The sequence below is a fragment of the Pristiophorus japonicus genome, chromosome 16 (assembly GCF_044704955.1).
Source record: "Pristiophorus japonicus isolate sPriJap1 chromosome 16, sPriJap1.hap1, whole genome shotgun sequence".
Taxonomy (NCBI): domain Eukaryota; kingdom Metazoa; phylum Chordata; class Chondrichthyes; family Pristiophoridae; genus Pristiophorus; species Pristiophorus japonicus.
Genome location: NC_091992.1, coordinates 98,911,679 through 98,927,002, shown reverse-complemented (window position 1 = coordinate 98,927,002; position 15,324 = coordinate 98,911,679). Strand labels below are relative to the sequence as shown.

Genomic DNA, 15,324 nt, shown 5'->3' with positions numbered 1-15,324 from the left:
TACAGGAAAGATGTGATTGCACTAGAGTACAGAACAGAGGAGAATTAGGAGAATGTTATCAGGATTGGAGAATTTAAGCTATGAGAAAAGATTGAATAGGCTGGTGTTATTTTCTTTGGAACAGAGGAGGCTGAGGAGAGACTTGATTGAGGTGTATAAAATTATGAAGGGCCTAGATGCAGTGGATAGGAAGGACCTATTCTCCGAGCAGAGGGGTCAATAACAAGGGACATAGATTAAAAGTAATGGGCAGATGGATTAGAGGGGAGTGGAGGAGAACTTTTTTCACCCAGTGAGTGGTGGAGGTCTGGAACTCATTGCCTGAAAGGGTGGTAGTGGCAGAAATGCTCATCACATTTAAAGAGTACTTGGATATGCTCCTGAAGGGCTGACATATATGGACCAAGAGCTGGAAAGTGGGATTAGGCTCGATGGCTCTTTTTCAGCCAGCACAGGCATTGGTCGAATGGCCTCCTTCTGTGCCATAAATCAAGCCACAAGACTGAGTATACTGATAAGCAAGTCTGTTAGTGTGGTGTATTATTGTTTTAGATACAAGATGAGCCTTTTTACAGGGCCAAAACTAAAAATACTGCCCACAAGTATGGAAGAGGGTATTCTCTGCATGCCCTTTGTGAATGTGACGATTCTCTATTTCTGAGTGTAGCTCCTCAATTTCCTAAATGTACTTTAATATTTACTGTTCTGATATTCCTACGTCCTGGCGCCACAGCTTCAATGACAAATTCTGACAACATTTCAGAGTGGTTGAGTCCATTCCCCACATGCTTACCAGCATAGGTGAACGAGTTGCTCCAAGTAGAATATACTGAACACTTCTTATAACTGCCAATTAACAATTGTTGAGAGTCTAGATTATGTGCTCAAATGCTGAAGCAGGGCTTAAAACCACAACTTCTGCTTCAGAGGTGAGCATATTACTAAACAAACACTAGTGCTTTAACCAATAAATAAACCAAATGCCATAAACTATCTTAATCCAAAAACATGATGCCCCAGACACACCATGTAGTCCAGTATCATAAGAGTTTATTTCAGCAATGCAATTTATAATTCAGGTTATGAAACTAACTGGCTAAAAGTATTGAACAATGGTAGAGTTGTCAACTCCTATAACAACCATTTGGTACAACAATAACATTTCTTCATGCCACTCCTCCAGTGTCAACCCAGATCATCCCACAGTCATCCTAGATTATCCCGGGCTCCTCCTCATCCCCTGTACATGCTGCTTGCTCCTCAGGCATGGGGTCAGCTACCAAATGCAAGTTGACGGCACCCAGTTCTAACTCACTCGCTCTTCCCTTAGTTCCACTGGCACACTTGTGCTGTTTAAGACACTCTGACATCCAAGTTGCAGAAGAGCCATAATTTCCTCCAACTGAACATTAGGATGATCAAAACCATGGTTTTCAGCCCCTTTCCACTGTCTCTTCTCCCAGGCGCATGCTCAATCTGAAGCAAATCATGTAAACCCCTGGGTGCCCTGATGGACTCATGGCCTAACTTTAGTCACCAAGACTGCTTACTTCCACCTCCGGAGAACAGTCTGCCCACCACCGTCACTGAAACCTTTATCTACTTTTAGACTCTATTTACATACGATTACACAGCACAGAAATAGGCCATTCGGCCCAACAGGTCCATACCGGTGTTTATGCTCAACACGAGCCTCCTCCCACCTACTTCATCTAACTCCAACATATCCCGCTATTCCACATTAACCACTGAGCAAAGTTTCTTCTAAATTTATTAGTGACTATCTTATATTTTTGGTCCATAGTTCTGGTCTCCCCCAGAAGTGAAAACATATTCTCTACATCTATCCTATCAAACCCTTTCATAATCTTAAAGATCTCTAAGGTCACCACTCAGTCTTTTCTAGAGAAAAGAGCCCCAGCCTGTCCAATCTTTCCTGATAGGTATAGCCTCACTTCTGTTATCATCCTTGTAAATCCTTTTTTGCACCTTCTCCAGTGCTTCTATATCCTTGTTCGAATATGGAGACCAGAATTGTTCACAGTACTCCAAGTGTGGTCTTACCAAGGTTCTATACAAGTTTCATAACTTCTGCTTTTCAGTTCTATCCCTCTAGAAATGGACCCCAGTGCTTTGTTTGCTTTTTAAAAAATGCCATTATTAACCTGCAACACTACTTCATGATTTGTGCATATGTAACTCCTCTACCCCATTTAGACACTTATTTTCCAAGAGTACGTGGCCTCCTTATTCTTTCCACCAAAATGTACCACCTCACACTTACCTATATTGAAATTAATTTGCCAATTACACACCATTCTGCAAGTCTTCCTGTATTTTGCCAGTCCTCTGCTGCATTAACTACATCCCCCAATTTGGTGTTGTCCATAAATTTTGCAATTCCAAGTCCAAGTCATTTATGTAAACTATGAATAACAGTATAAATGATCCTCTCTGCTGGCCAGTACCCAATCTTGCAAAAAGTCCAATTTGTTCAAAACTTGTCCCAAAGTAAGCCCATCGCTCCCTTCCTCGCTAACATGCCTCATTTTACCTTTGATTTTGTAGCATTGCAGATTAGTGAGAATGTTATACTGTAATGGAAACAATATTTTGAACCAGTTACCGTAATTTGTTAATTTTGTGAAACCCTTTGTTTAAGAGAGACTGCTTTGTTTATTGTGTATACCACATCAACTAAGTGGCAAAAAAAAGCAACTGATTTCCACTGAGACAGTCCCACTCAAAACAATCAAAGCACCATTTCAAGCCGTTGGTAATGTATTTGGAATCTGTCATTTTCCAACCTTACGGTAAGCATCAATAGCCATCTAACAACAGCATAATATTTAATCATCCACAATAGATTCCTTGAATTATGCAGTATAGAAACTTTAACTTTTAAATTGTTCATTCTATGCTGTATCTTTTTGAAAACTAAAGACTTTTGTTTAATTTATACAAGTATTTGCACCCTGGATCTTGATTGTTAATGTCATCCTTCTATGTCTGGCAGAGAGCACACATCATTGGACCATCTGAATGAGTGTAGGGTGTGGAGGTGGAGGGGCATCTGTGATGCTGCTTCCTCCTTTTTGACCATTATCACGCTTAGTAAATACAGGGCATCAATTTCCAAAGCAGTGCAACATTCTTCTGAACTTGGCTTTCATTAAACAGCAGCACATCACCGTCATTGTTTGCTCATATATAATGCAGTCTGTTTGCGCTCACACAATTTGCTGATGTGTCTGGTTTTGCTCTACACAACAAACTTTTTGGATCACTTCAACTAAAGTTGTAATTAGCGTATGCTCTATTGCTACCCATCTGCCCACAGCTCTAATCCCCAACTGCAATAAATTCAACAGTGACTTGCTCAATTTTTAATCTGTGTTTAATGTAAATACAATCATATCCAATTTGACATAGTATATTCCTACAACCTACTGCAGTCAAAAAACAACTAGATAAGAGACTATAATTAAACTGATAACAGGTTAAAGCTTGTACAGGCACAATACTGATTGTGAATTATGGCACTTAGTTCATCCATTTTAATTAGCCCCTATAAAGATTACATGTCTCATACTTTGTAACAACTTGTAATGCCTCTAACATAGTAAAACGTCCCAAGGTGCTTCACAGGAGTGTTAGAAGACAAAAATATTAATTTGACACCAAGCCAGATAAGAAGAAATTACAGATGACCAAAAGCTTGATCAAAGAGGTAGGTTTTAAAGGAGGAAAGAGGTAAAGAGGTGGTTTAGGGAGGGAGTTCCAGAGCTTAGGACCTAGGTAGCTGAAAGCAAGGCTGCCGATGGTTGAGCAGTTATAATCCAGGATTCTGAAGAGAACATGAGATAGGAGCAAGAGTAGGCCACTTGGTCCCTCGAGCCTGCTCCACCATTTAATAAGATCATGGCTGATATCTGATCATGGATCAGCTCCACTTCTCTGCCCGCTCCCCATCACCTTTTATTCCCTTATCGTTCAAAAATCTGAATCTAGAATTAGAGGAGCGCAGATATCTTGGGGAGTTGAGGCTGAAAGCGATTATAGAAATAGGGAGGGGAGGGGCCATGGAAGGATTTGAAAACAAGGATGAAAATTTTGAAATCGAGATGTCGCTTAACCAGAAGCAAACAGGGGTGATAGGCGAGCAGGACTTGGTGCAAGTTAGGACATGGGCAGCCGAGTTTTGAATCACCAAGTTTACGTAGGGTAGAATGTGGGAGGCCAGCCAGGAGTGCGTTGGAGTAGTCAAGTCTAGAGTTAACAAAAGCATGGATGAGCTCAGGCAAGGACGGAGACATGCAATGTTACGGAGCTAGAAAGGTAGTTTTAGTTAGGCTGCGGATATGTGGTCGGAAGCTCATTTCAGGGTCAAATTTGACACCAAAGTTGCGAACGGTCTGGTTCAGCCTCAGACAGATGCTAGGGAGAGGGATGGAGTTGGTGGCAGGGAACGGAGTTTGTGGCGGGGACCAAAGACAATGGCTTCAGTCTTCCCAATATTTAATTGGGAGAAAATTTCTGCTCATTCAGTACTGGATATCAAACAAGCAGTCGCTCCAATCCTCTTCTCAATTTTCCTCGCTGCCATGTTCCACCTCAGTCAACAAGCTCCCCGCTGGAGTGGAACTAAACTACAGAAGCATTGGAAAGCTGTTTAACCTATGCCACCTCCAGGCCAGGTCCAAGATCACACCAACATCTGTCGTTGAGCTACAGTACGCGGAAGACGCCTGTGTCTGCGCACATTCTGAGGCTGAACTCCAGGATATAGTCGATGTATTCATGAAAGCATGGGCCTTACGCTTAACATAAGACAAAGGTCCTCCACCAGCCTGTCCTCGCCGCACAGCACTGTCCCCCAGTCATCAAGATTCACGGCGCGGCCCTCGACAAATTAGACCATTTCCCATACCTCGGGAGCAGACATTGATGCGGAGATTCAACACCGCCTCCAGTGCAGCTTTCGGCCGCCTGAGGAAGTGTTCGAAGACCAGGCCCTCAAATCTACTACCAAGCTCTCAGTCTACCCTGTAGTAATACCTGCCCTCCTGTATGGATCAGAGGCATGGACGATGTACAGAAGACATCTCAAGTTGTTGGCGATATATCACCAACGATGTCTCCGCAAGATCCTGCAAATTCCCTGGGAGGACAGGCACACCAACATCAGTGTCCTCATCCAGGCTAACATTCCCGGCATTGAATCACTTACCACACTCGATCAGCTTTGCTGGGCAGGCCACATAGTTCGCATGCCAGACACAAGACTCCCTAAACAAATGCTCTATGCGGTGCTCCTTCACGGCAAACGAGCCATAGGTGGGCAGCGCAAACATTACAAGGACACCCTCAAAGCCTCCCTGATAAAGTGCACCACCACCACGGACACCTGGGAGTCCTTGGCCGAAGACTGCCCTAGGTAGAGAAAGTGCATCCGGGAGGGCGTTGAGCTCTTTAAATCTCAACGCCGAGAGCGTGAAGAGGTCAAGCGCAGGCAACGGAGGAGCGTGCGGCAAACCAGTCCCACACACCTCTTCCCTCGGCGAATATCTGTCCCACCCGAGAGAGTCTGTGGCTCTCGTATTGGATTATTCAGTCACCAAAGAACTCACTTCAGGAGTGGAAGCAAGTCTTCCTAGAGAGACTGCCTATGATGATGAAATCAAAAAGATGCTGGATCCAACTGAACTACAACATTCATTCCGAACTAACGATACTGAACTAAATGGCTTTCGTTAGTTTTTTTCATGACATTTAGATGCCAGAAACGATCCAAACTTTTCATCAACATTTTTTTTTTTAAAAACACAGCGAATTGTCACGCTCTGGACCACACTGTCTGAAATGTGGAGGCAGATTCAATAGTAACATTCAAAAAAGTTTAGAAATACTTGAAAAGAAAAAATTTACAGGGTTATGAGGAAAGAGCAGGAGAGTGGGATTAACTGGATAGCACGACCAAAGAGCCAGCACAGGCATGATGGACTATATCATTCTATGATTCTATAAACAAATAAGAAAATATACCCACTCTCCATGGACTATATACAGCAGGCACATCAAAGTACAGGAGAAGTACCACCAACGCTGCCTCCACAAGATCCTGCAAATCCATTGGCAGGATAGGTGCACCGTCAGTGTTCTCACTCAGGCCAACATCCTCAGCAGACAACACTTGATCAGCTCCAATGGACAGGCCACATCGTCTGCATGCCCAATGAGACTATCAAAACAAGCACTCTGCTCAGAGCTCCAACACGGCAAATGAGCCCCAGGTGGGCAGAGAAAAGGCTCTAAGGACATCCTCAAGGCCTCCTTGAAAAAGTACAACATCCCCACCGACACCTGGGAATCCCTGGCCCAAGACCGCTCAAAGTGGGAGAGAATAATCTGGGAAGACGCCAAACACCTCGGGTTTCTTCACCGGGAGCAAGCGGAGACCAAGCGCAAACAGCGGAAGGAGCGCACAACAACCCAAGCACTCCAACCAATCAGCCATTCAACCAACTTTCCTTCAACCACCATCTGCCCCTACTGTGACAAAAACTGTAGGTCCTGCATCGGACTCAGTCACCCAAGAGCTCATTTTTAATGTGGAAGCAAGTCATCCTCGACTCCAAGGGACTGCCCAAGAACAAATACAATATTGCAAGACACATTAGAAACCATTTTAATAAGAGACTTTAAAGCATTACACTGTATTTGTAAACACTTTATTCTGAACATGTTTTAAATTTACTGAATATAAGATTTAAACAAAGATGATTTGTTGCAGGTTATTGCTTACTAAGAACTAAAGTATTGCTAATTGTTAGTACATTACCAATATGTATATTATGACAATACAGAAAATATGAATACGTAGGCAATTCAAGAATTAATCTTTACATAAATAAGCAAAGTCTACAGTCACACCATCATCCATCCCCTCCATTGGTTAGAAAGATGGCAAAAGTGAATTTACAAAGTGCTGGCCTTGGCCCTCACTCCTGAGTCAGAAGGTCACAGGTTCAAAGCCCATGCCACAGATTTTAGCACATAATCTAATGACATTTCAATGCAGTAATGAGCCAGAGCTACGTTGTCAGAGGTGTTTTTTGGATGAAATGTTAAACCGAGGCCTTGTCTATCCTCTCGGGTGGGTGTCAAAGATCATGGCTCTATTTGAAGATGAGCTGGGGAGTTCTTCCCAGCATCCTGGCCAATATTTGTCCCTCAAATCATCTCATTGCTGTTTATGGGACTTTGTTGTAAGCAAATTAGTTGCTGTGATTCCATGTGTTACAACAGTGACTACACTTCAAAATGTACTTTGTTGGCTGTAAAGCCCTTTGGGGCCTCCTGAGGCAATGAAAGGCATTATATAAATACAAGCTCTTCCTTCAATAGAAGAAATCAGCTCAGGATACAACTGTAGCAGTACTCATCTGCTCTGAACAGCTGAAAGCAAACCACCAAATGAGATACAAAATATCATCTAGGGTTTATTGCCCTGAATTTGTACATTTGCAAAAGCCTTGGTTGGTCATGCTTTGTTGAAGATATGATTTATGATCCATCGTATAGAATCACTTCCCAAATAACTTAATTTGTTTTAAGCTCTATTAACACAATATACTGTACAGGAGAAAAAATACTTAATTTAAATACACCATCGATAAAGGCTTTCAACATATTAAACTATTTTAATCTCCATGGACTATGCTATGTTCACATGGTTTCAATAGTTGTCCACTCAACATAAACTACTTAAATCATCCTCTTGTGCACCCTGCAGCAGCGTCAGATATTCAGCAAGTGACACTATAGTGGAGGGAAAATAGTGACAGTTATTCGCACAAACTTCAATAAAACGCTACAGAAGAGAGCACATATTACAATGAAACATTGCATTACATTGTAAAGTAAAGCAAACTGAGAAAGTAAAACCAACTCAAGACAAAATCATCTCCACAGCCAATAATCCAAGTAATTAATTTAGGACCCCTGAACTGAAGTCAATTATCTTACTCTCATGCCAAGTACAATTTTGAATCTCTTCAATTCTCAGTGCTCTTATTTATTTTACACTATTGTTAGTGAATTAGCATAGAGATGAGAGTTCAAATCAAGGACAGACTGAGGGTTGAATGTGCTCTCTTGGCCAGCTGCAAGGGTATACAAGTTAGGTAGTAGTTCCTAGTGGATGCAGGCACATAGCATAAAACTATACACAATTTGGTATTACATGAGAGTTGATAACAATACCAAGTGTGAGAAATGGAAATATTCATGCTGTAGCAGTAACAGGTATTCTGGTAGAATGGTACATTATTGGAATGTGGCTTTTACTTTACACTTTGCCCATACTACCCTACACATGAATGCTTACAGCTCACACTGGGTGCCAAAAGTAGAAAAATGTTCAATTCTTTACCTTCATAATAAAAAATTCAAAAAAGTCAGTTAAAATTCTTAATCTTTTAGGAAAATCAAGACACAGCACGAGTGGGAGGCTGAAACCTCCACTCAGCTCCCAATCTTAAGTCACATCTTAAAAAAGGAGTGAGTGGAAGATACATAATTAGGTGAACTATTCTTTTCAGATCACAACTGAACACCTGGTGGAACCTAGCCAAAGTGTCTGCAAGTTGCCTACCCGCTAGGTCAGCAGCAGAAGAATGGACCATGCCAACAACATAGCCTACTAATAACAGGAAGAGAAACTGGGCATTCACATTCTTCAATGGGAGACATTTTGCTCTCTAAACAAAATTGATGGGTCTACTGAAAATCAGTGACATCACAACATTAAGTATTATTTAATGTTTTACAAGACTTATCACTTTATACGTCCAACCATACACATGTATGACATGAAACCTCTAAACTATATATAGCAAACATCTTGATGCCAAGTTTAGTTTCACTGCATTTAAACAAAGGTATGTTTATGAATCCTAGCTGGGCAGTAGTCATAACAATTCAATTCCAACTTCAAAATGGGATAACAAAGGAAAGCAGTGGAGCTTCCATTATTCACCTTTCCAATATCCGTATAAATTTTTTTATGGAACATAGTCTGACAGTCATCTCAATGTACACAGCATAGTTGCTTTTCTTATTTGTATTTCATCTTTTCTTGGATGAATAAAATGACATGCTGCTTTTGTTTAAATTGTACTTGCCTTCGTTCCCATGCAGAGTGCACTGCTGGATCGTATACGAAAGGCAAAATTATGGGGACCATTGATTATCTGCTCATTTCCATCACCACTGGGACCTGGCTGGTTTTTTTTTGGGGGGGGGGGGGGGGGAGGGTCTTCTCTCCATTGTGGTGGATAAGGGAGCTCCACTAAAATATTTCAAAGCTCATGTCATGACTCAAAAGTATGAGCGTAGAAAATTTTACAGTTTTATTCCTTGTAAACTTACTAAAGCAAGTGCATGTTACTTCGGTTTTGCATATTTCAGAGCTTAATCCTACAATTAACAATTTTCACCACTTCCCACAACTTATTTTGCTTAAAACTACTTTTATCACAAATACAAAATGAGAAAACAGGTTCAAATGTTTGTGATTCATATCTGTCTCCACAAAAATATTCACATTTGTCACCACTCACAATAAGCATATACAACACTATTTCACATTGATGAAAGCGAAGAATCATGTAACAGCAAAAGGATCTCATTGGACAATTTTCTCAACTCAAAACAGAGTTGAATTCAGGAAATAAAACAATTGATCTGGGGACATAAAAGCAATTTGAAATATACTGTACAGGGGTTCTGATTATAAGAACATATGAACTAGGAACAGGAGTAGGCCATATGGTCCCTCAAGCCTGCTCCGCCATTCAAGATCATGGCTGATCTGATCATGGACTCAGTTCCCCTTTCCCGCTCGCTCCCCATAACCCCTTATCGTTTAAGAATCTGTCTATTTCTCTGTCTTAAAATTTATTCAATGTCCCAGCTTCCACAGCTCACTGAAGCAGTGAATACCACAGATTTACAACCCTCAGAAGAAATTTCTCCTTGTCTCCATTTTAAATGGGCAGCCCTTTATTCTAAGATCATGCCCCTAGTTCTAGATTCCCCCATCAGTGGAAACATCCTCTCTGCATCCACCTTGTCAAGCCCCCTCAATCTTATATGTTTCGATACGATCACCTCTCATTCTTCTGAATTCCAATGAGTAGAGGCCCAACCTACTTAACCTTTCCTCATAAGTCAACCCCTCATCCTTGGAATCAACCTCATGAACCTTCTCTGAACTGCCTCCAAAAGCAAGTATATCCTTTCGTAAATATGGAAACCAAAACTGCATGCAGTATTCCAGATGTGGCCTCACCAATACCTTATATAGCTGTAGCAAGACTTCCTGACTTTTATACTCCATCCCCTTTGTAATAAAGGCCAAGATACCATTTGGCCTTCCTGATCACTTGCTGTACCTGCATACTATTCCTTTGCATTTCATGCACAAGTACCCCCATGTCCCACTGTACTGTGGCACTTTGCAATCTTTCTCCATTTAAATAATAACTTGCTCTTTGATTTTTTTCTACCAAAGTGCATGACCTCACACTTTGTGATCACATTTTTCTTTTAACATTTGCAATGGTCATATTAATAATAAAAAATAAAGTTTTTTTTTTTAAAACCTTAAATGCCAACTAGCCTAACTATAAACAGATCATACAGACCTGACTGCACAATACACATATTGCCAGCAGTAATATTGTAGGCAAATCCACCAGAAGTTTAAATTTGATATCATACTAGTGCTCTTCATGTACTATGGCAAAAAAGGAATAAAAGGAGCGATCAAATCACTTCAGCCAACATTACCAATTCAATGTTGGCCAAGATCAATCACATCAGCAGAAAGTTGCAGTATGCTTTCACAGCTTAAGTCTATCAAAATCATGGATATGGCTGCCATCCCAGCTAAGCAGGCACTCACATTATCAACCTATAATTTAGACTCTGCCATATTATCTTTCAAACCCCACATACACTGGGAAGAAGATGTAAGCTAGTTGCTATAAGAATTGATTTGGAAAATTGAGACTGCGACACAATCTGCTGCTTCATGTTCTAAATGTAAAATGGATCAGAGAACTAATTCATGAATTACACAAAGCCTCCAGGCCATTGATGGAGAATCCCTGAACTGAAGTCAACAATTATCTTACTGTCATGCCAAGTACAAAATGAAATACAAACGGACTAAGCAGTCTATACTGTGTACTTAAAAGACATCTATGTTTGTGCTTCAGCTCATTTAATCGCACACAGTAAAATGGAAAATTGTACATAATGAGGTTAAACAATAAAGCAATGTACAGAAAACTACTGACAGAAATTGGCTACATATAAATGGGAGTGAACGGGAAATGATTTTGTACATTGGAATTCTATGCTCCAAATCAGCTTGGTTTAGGTCACGAATAAACCGAAGCCATAACATGACAAACATCTGCGGTTTTGCGCTGATTTTCAATGGAATTAGATAATGCTTGAAAGCAAGTTCCCATATAGAACTTCAGGAAGTCCACGACAGCCCGTCGTCACTATCGCCAATATAACTTTTTCGTGTTGTTATTGCTCCACCAGCAGCTCAAAGGCCAAAAGGCCGGCGAAAGGAGATACTCCAAACTGTAAATAGATCAGCTCACGAATGGCTCAATCAAAAATAAGCCGGTATGGATCAGTGTTTACACCTTTATTTCCCTATGCTAAAACCACCAGGTACCTAGCGCCTCCCTGACAGATTTCTACTCAGCAGTGTGCGGCTGACACTTGCGGAGAGCGGGAGCGAAACTTTCCCCTCCCCAGTGACGGTGCTGGTCCATTTGGTTGCTCAAAGCCCGAAGGGCGATCGGACATCTCCCCTCCCCACACAACTGCCAGACAAACAAACCCCGCCGCGATCGACAGCTGCGGCAGCCAATCGAAAGCGAGTACCGGGCCAGCACAGCCAATCGGCGACCGGCTAGAGGGCGGGTCTTGTCCGAGGGGCGTTACGTCAGGCTGGATTATATCCTCCCCCCTTCCCTCCCTGAGGGGGTCACCGGGCGGAGAGAGACCCCACCCCGGAGCTCCAGCGGCCCCCTCCTCAGCACAGGAAGGAGCGCCCGTCGACGCCGAGTCGGGGGGGCGAAAGGCGGCCGCACTCGGTCTCCCTCCCCCTCCCTCCGTGTAAAGAGGACGTGGCAGGTCGGCTGTCACCGGCAACACAAGCGTCGCCAACCGGCCGGCCCCCGGATCACGCACCGGCAGCGCGCCTCAAGCTTCATTTTTCTCTTTAATGTTAAAACACACCCAAATTTAAAAAAAAAAAGATATATCCTACCTACACATTTCCGACGCGGAGCCGCTCACTGTCGCCGTTAGCACCCCTTCTTCCTCCTCATCACCATCTTCCTCCTCCTGCGACCCCCGGCTCGCGTCTACTAGAACATTCAACCAGCAACCGCCGCTCGTCGCCCCTTCCTACCGGTGCGTCACTTCCGCACCCGCTCTTATTGTAACCCCCCCACCCCCAAGAAAAAGGCGCAGGCGCGCGGCCGCGAGCACCCTCCACCCCTACGTCACAGCCGCGCGTCATCAGCCGCCTGGCGGGGACGTCTGTCACTCAGGCTACGTCACAGTGAGCAGCTCCCAGCCAGTCTGCACCACCCACCACCTTCCTCCTTTCTCCATATTCTTTGGAGGAAGTGTATTTCTGCTCATGACTTAAGTCCCAGGATAAAAATCACATCAGCTTGGAAGTTTTCTTCCGCCTCCAACATTGTGGGGAATGCACCGATTTATGATTTTAATAAGCCCTATTGTTTCCTGGAAAACATCTGGTAGATGAGCTTTTCATCTACCTAGACTCTGTCACTTAAAAGGGCACCGTCCCTATAAAGTGTACACCATTCGCACCTTTGCGGCATGTCTCATCCATGCCTTTGTCACCTCTAAACTTGAATATTTTAATGCTCTCCTGGCCAGCTCCCCTCTTCCACCCTACATAAACTTGTCCTAATCCAAAACTGTCCATTTCCTAACTCACATCAAGTCCATTCACTCATCACCCTTGTGCTCACTGACCTACATTGGCTCCTTTTAATCGCTCCACCATTGGCAGCCATGCCTTCAGCTGCCTAGACCCAAAGCTCTGGAATACACTCCCTAAACCTCTCTACCTCTCCTCCTTTAAGACACTACTTAAAGCCTACCTCTTTGACCAAGCTTTCGGTCATAGAAACATAGAAAATAGGTGCAGGAGTCGGCCATTCGGCCCTTCAAGCCTGCACCACCATTCAATAGGATCATGGCTGATCATTCACCTCAGTACCCCTTTCCTCCTTTCCATATCCCTTGATCCCTTTAAGGGCCATATCTAACTCCCTCTTGAATAGATCCAACGAACTGGCATTAAAAACTCTCTGCAGTAGAGAATTTCACAGGTTAACAATTATCTGAGTGAAGAAATTTCTCCTCAACTCGGTCCTAAATGGCTTACCCCTTATCCTTAGACTGTGTCCCCTGGTTCTGGACTTCCCCAACATCGGGAATATTCTTCCTGCATCCAACCTGTCCAGTTCCGTCAGAATTTTATATGTTTCTATGAGATCCCCTCTCATCCTTTAAAACTCCAGTGAATAAAGGCCCAGTCAATCCAGTCTCTCCTCATATGTCAGACCAGCCATCCCGGGAATCAGTCTGGTGAACCTTCGCTGCACTCCTTCAATAGCAAGAACGCCCTTCCTCAGATTAGGAGACCAAAACTGAACATAATATTCCAGGTGAGGCCTCACCAAGGCCCTGTACAACTGCAGTAAGACCTCCCTGCTCCTATACTCAAAACCCCTAGCTATGAAGGCCAACATACCATTTGCCTTCTTCACCGCCTGCTGTACCTGCATGCCAACTTTCAATGATTGATGTACCATGACACCCAGGTCTCGTTGCACTTACCCTTTTCCTAATCTGCCGCCATTCAGATAATATTCTGCCTTCGTGTTTTTGCCCCCAAAGTGGATAACCTCACATTTATCCACATTATACTCATCTGTCCTAATATCACCTTATGTGGCTCCATATCAAATTTTGTTTGATAATGCTCCTGTGAAGCACCTTGGGATGTTTTACTATGTTAAAAAAATAAATAAAAAGAATGACTTGCATTTATATAGCTCCTTTCATGACCACCGGATGTCTCAAAGCGCTTCACAGCCAATGAAGTATTTTTGAAGTGTAGTCACTGTTGTAATGTAGGAAATGCGGCAGACAATTTGCACACCGCAAGCTGCCACAAACAGCAATGTGATAATGACCAGATAATCTGTTTTTGATATAAAAGCAGAAAATGCTGGACATTTCAGCAGGTCAGACAGCATATATGGAGAGAAACAGAGTTAACATTTTGGGTCAGTGACCTTCGTCACTCTGACAAAGGGTCACAAACCCAAAACGTTAACTCTTCTTCTCTCCACAGATGCTGCCTGACCTGGTGAGATTTCCAGCATTTTCTGTTTTTATTTCAGATTCCAGCATCTGCTGTATTTTGCTTTTGTAATCTGTTTTTGTTATGTTGATTGAGTCATAAATATTGGCCAGGACAACTCACCTGCTCTTCTTCAAAATAGTGCCATGAGATCATTTACATCCACATGAGAGAGCAGACAGGGCCTCAGTTTAATGTCTCATCCAAAAGACAGCACCTCCTACAGTGCAAGCACTCCACTGGAGTGTCAGCCTAGATTTATCTGTTCAAGTTCCAGGAGTGGGGCTTGAACCCACAAGCTTCTGACTCAGAAGCAAGTGTGCTACCCACTGAGCCACACCTGACACTAAAGGTGCTATAAGTGCACGTTGTTGTCTCTTGCGTTCACCATTAATGAAAACCTATGACTGTTTTTCCCATCATGCAATAAGTTTGCATTTTCACTTAAGTGTTTAATTTTGGCCATTTCACAAGTGATATTAAAGGAACATTAAGAACATAAGAAATAGGAGCAGGAATATGCCCTATGGCCCCTCCGCCTGCTCTGCCATTCAATAGATCATGGCTGATCATCGACCTCAACTCCACTTTCCCGCTCGATCTCCATATCCCTTTAGTCCCCTAGATTCCAAAAATCTATCTATCTCAGCCTTGAATATATTCAGAGACTCAGCATCCACAGCCCTATGGGACAGAGAATTCCAAAGATTCACAACCCTCTGAGTGAAGAAATTCCTCCTCATCTCTGTCTTACATGGCCTAACCCCTACCCTGAGACTATGCCCCCCGGTTCTGAACACTCCAGCCAGGGGAAACAACCT

The 15,324-nt window shown here is 42.9% G+C and overlaps 1 protein-coding gene across 7 annotated transcripts in view; it reads right to left on the bottom strand.

The window, feature by feature from the left end:
* Positions 1-12,517, bottom strand: part of ndel1b (nudE neurodevelopment protein 1-like 1b) — a 65,704-nt gene extending 53,187 nt beyond the window's left edge. For 6 of the 7 annotated variants that reach the window (XM_070857589.1, XM_070857591.1, XM_070857590.1 and 3 more), the window contains exon 1: positions 12,362-12,517. The gene's annotated coding sequence lies outside the window, so the exon portion shown is untranslated. The remainder of the gene's footprint in view (positions 1-12,361) is intronic. The other variant, XM_070857587.1, reaches the window with a different exon arrangement.
* Positions 12,518-15,324: the final 2,807 nt, after the last annotated feature.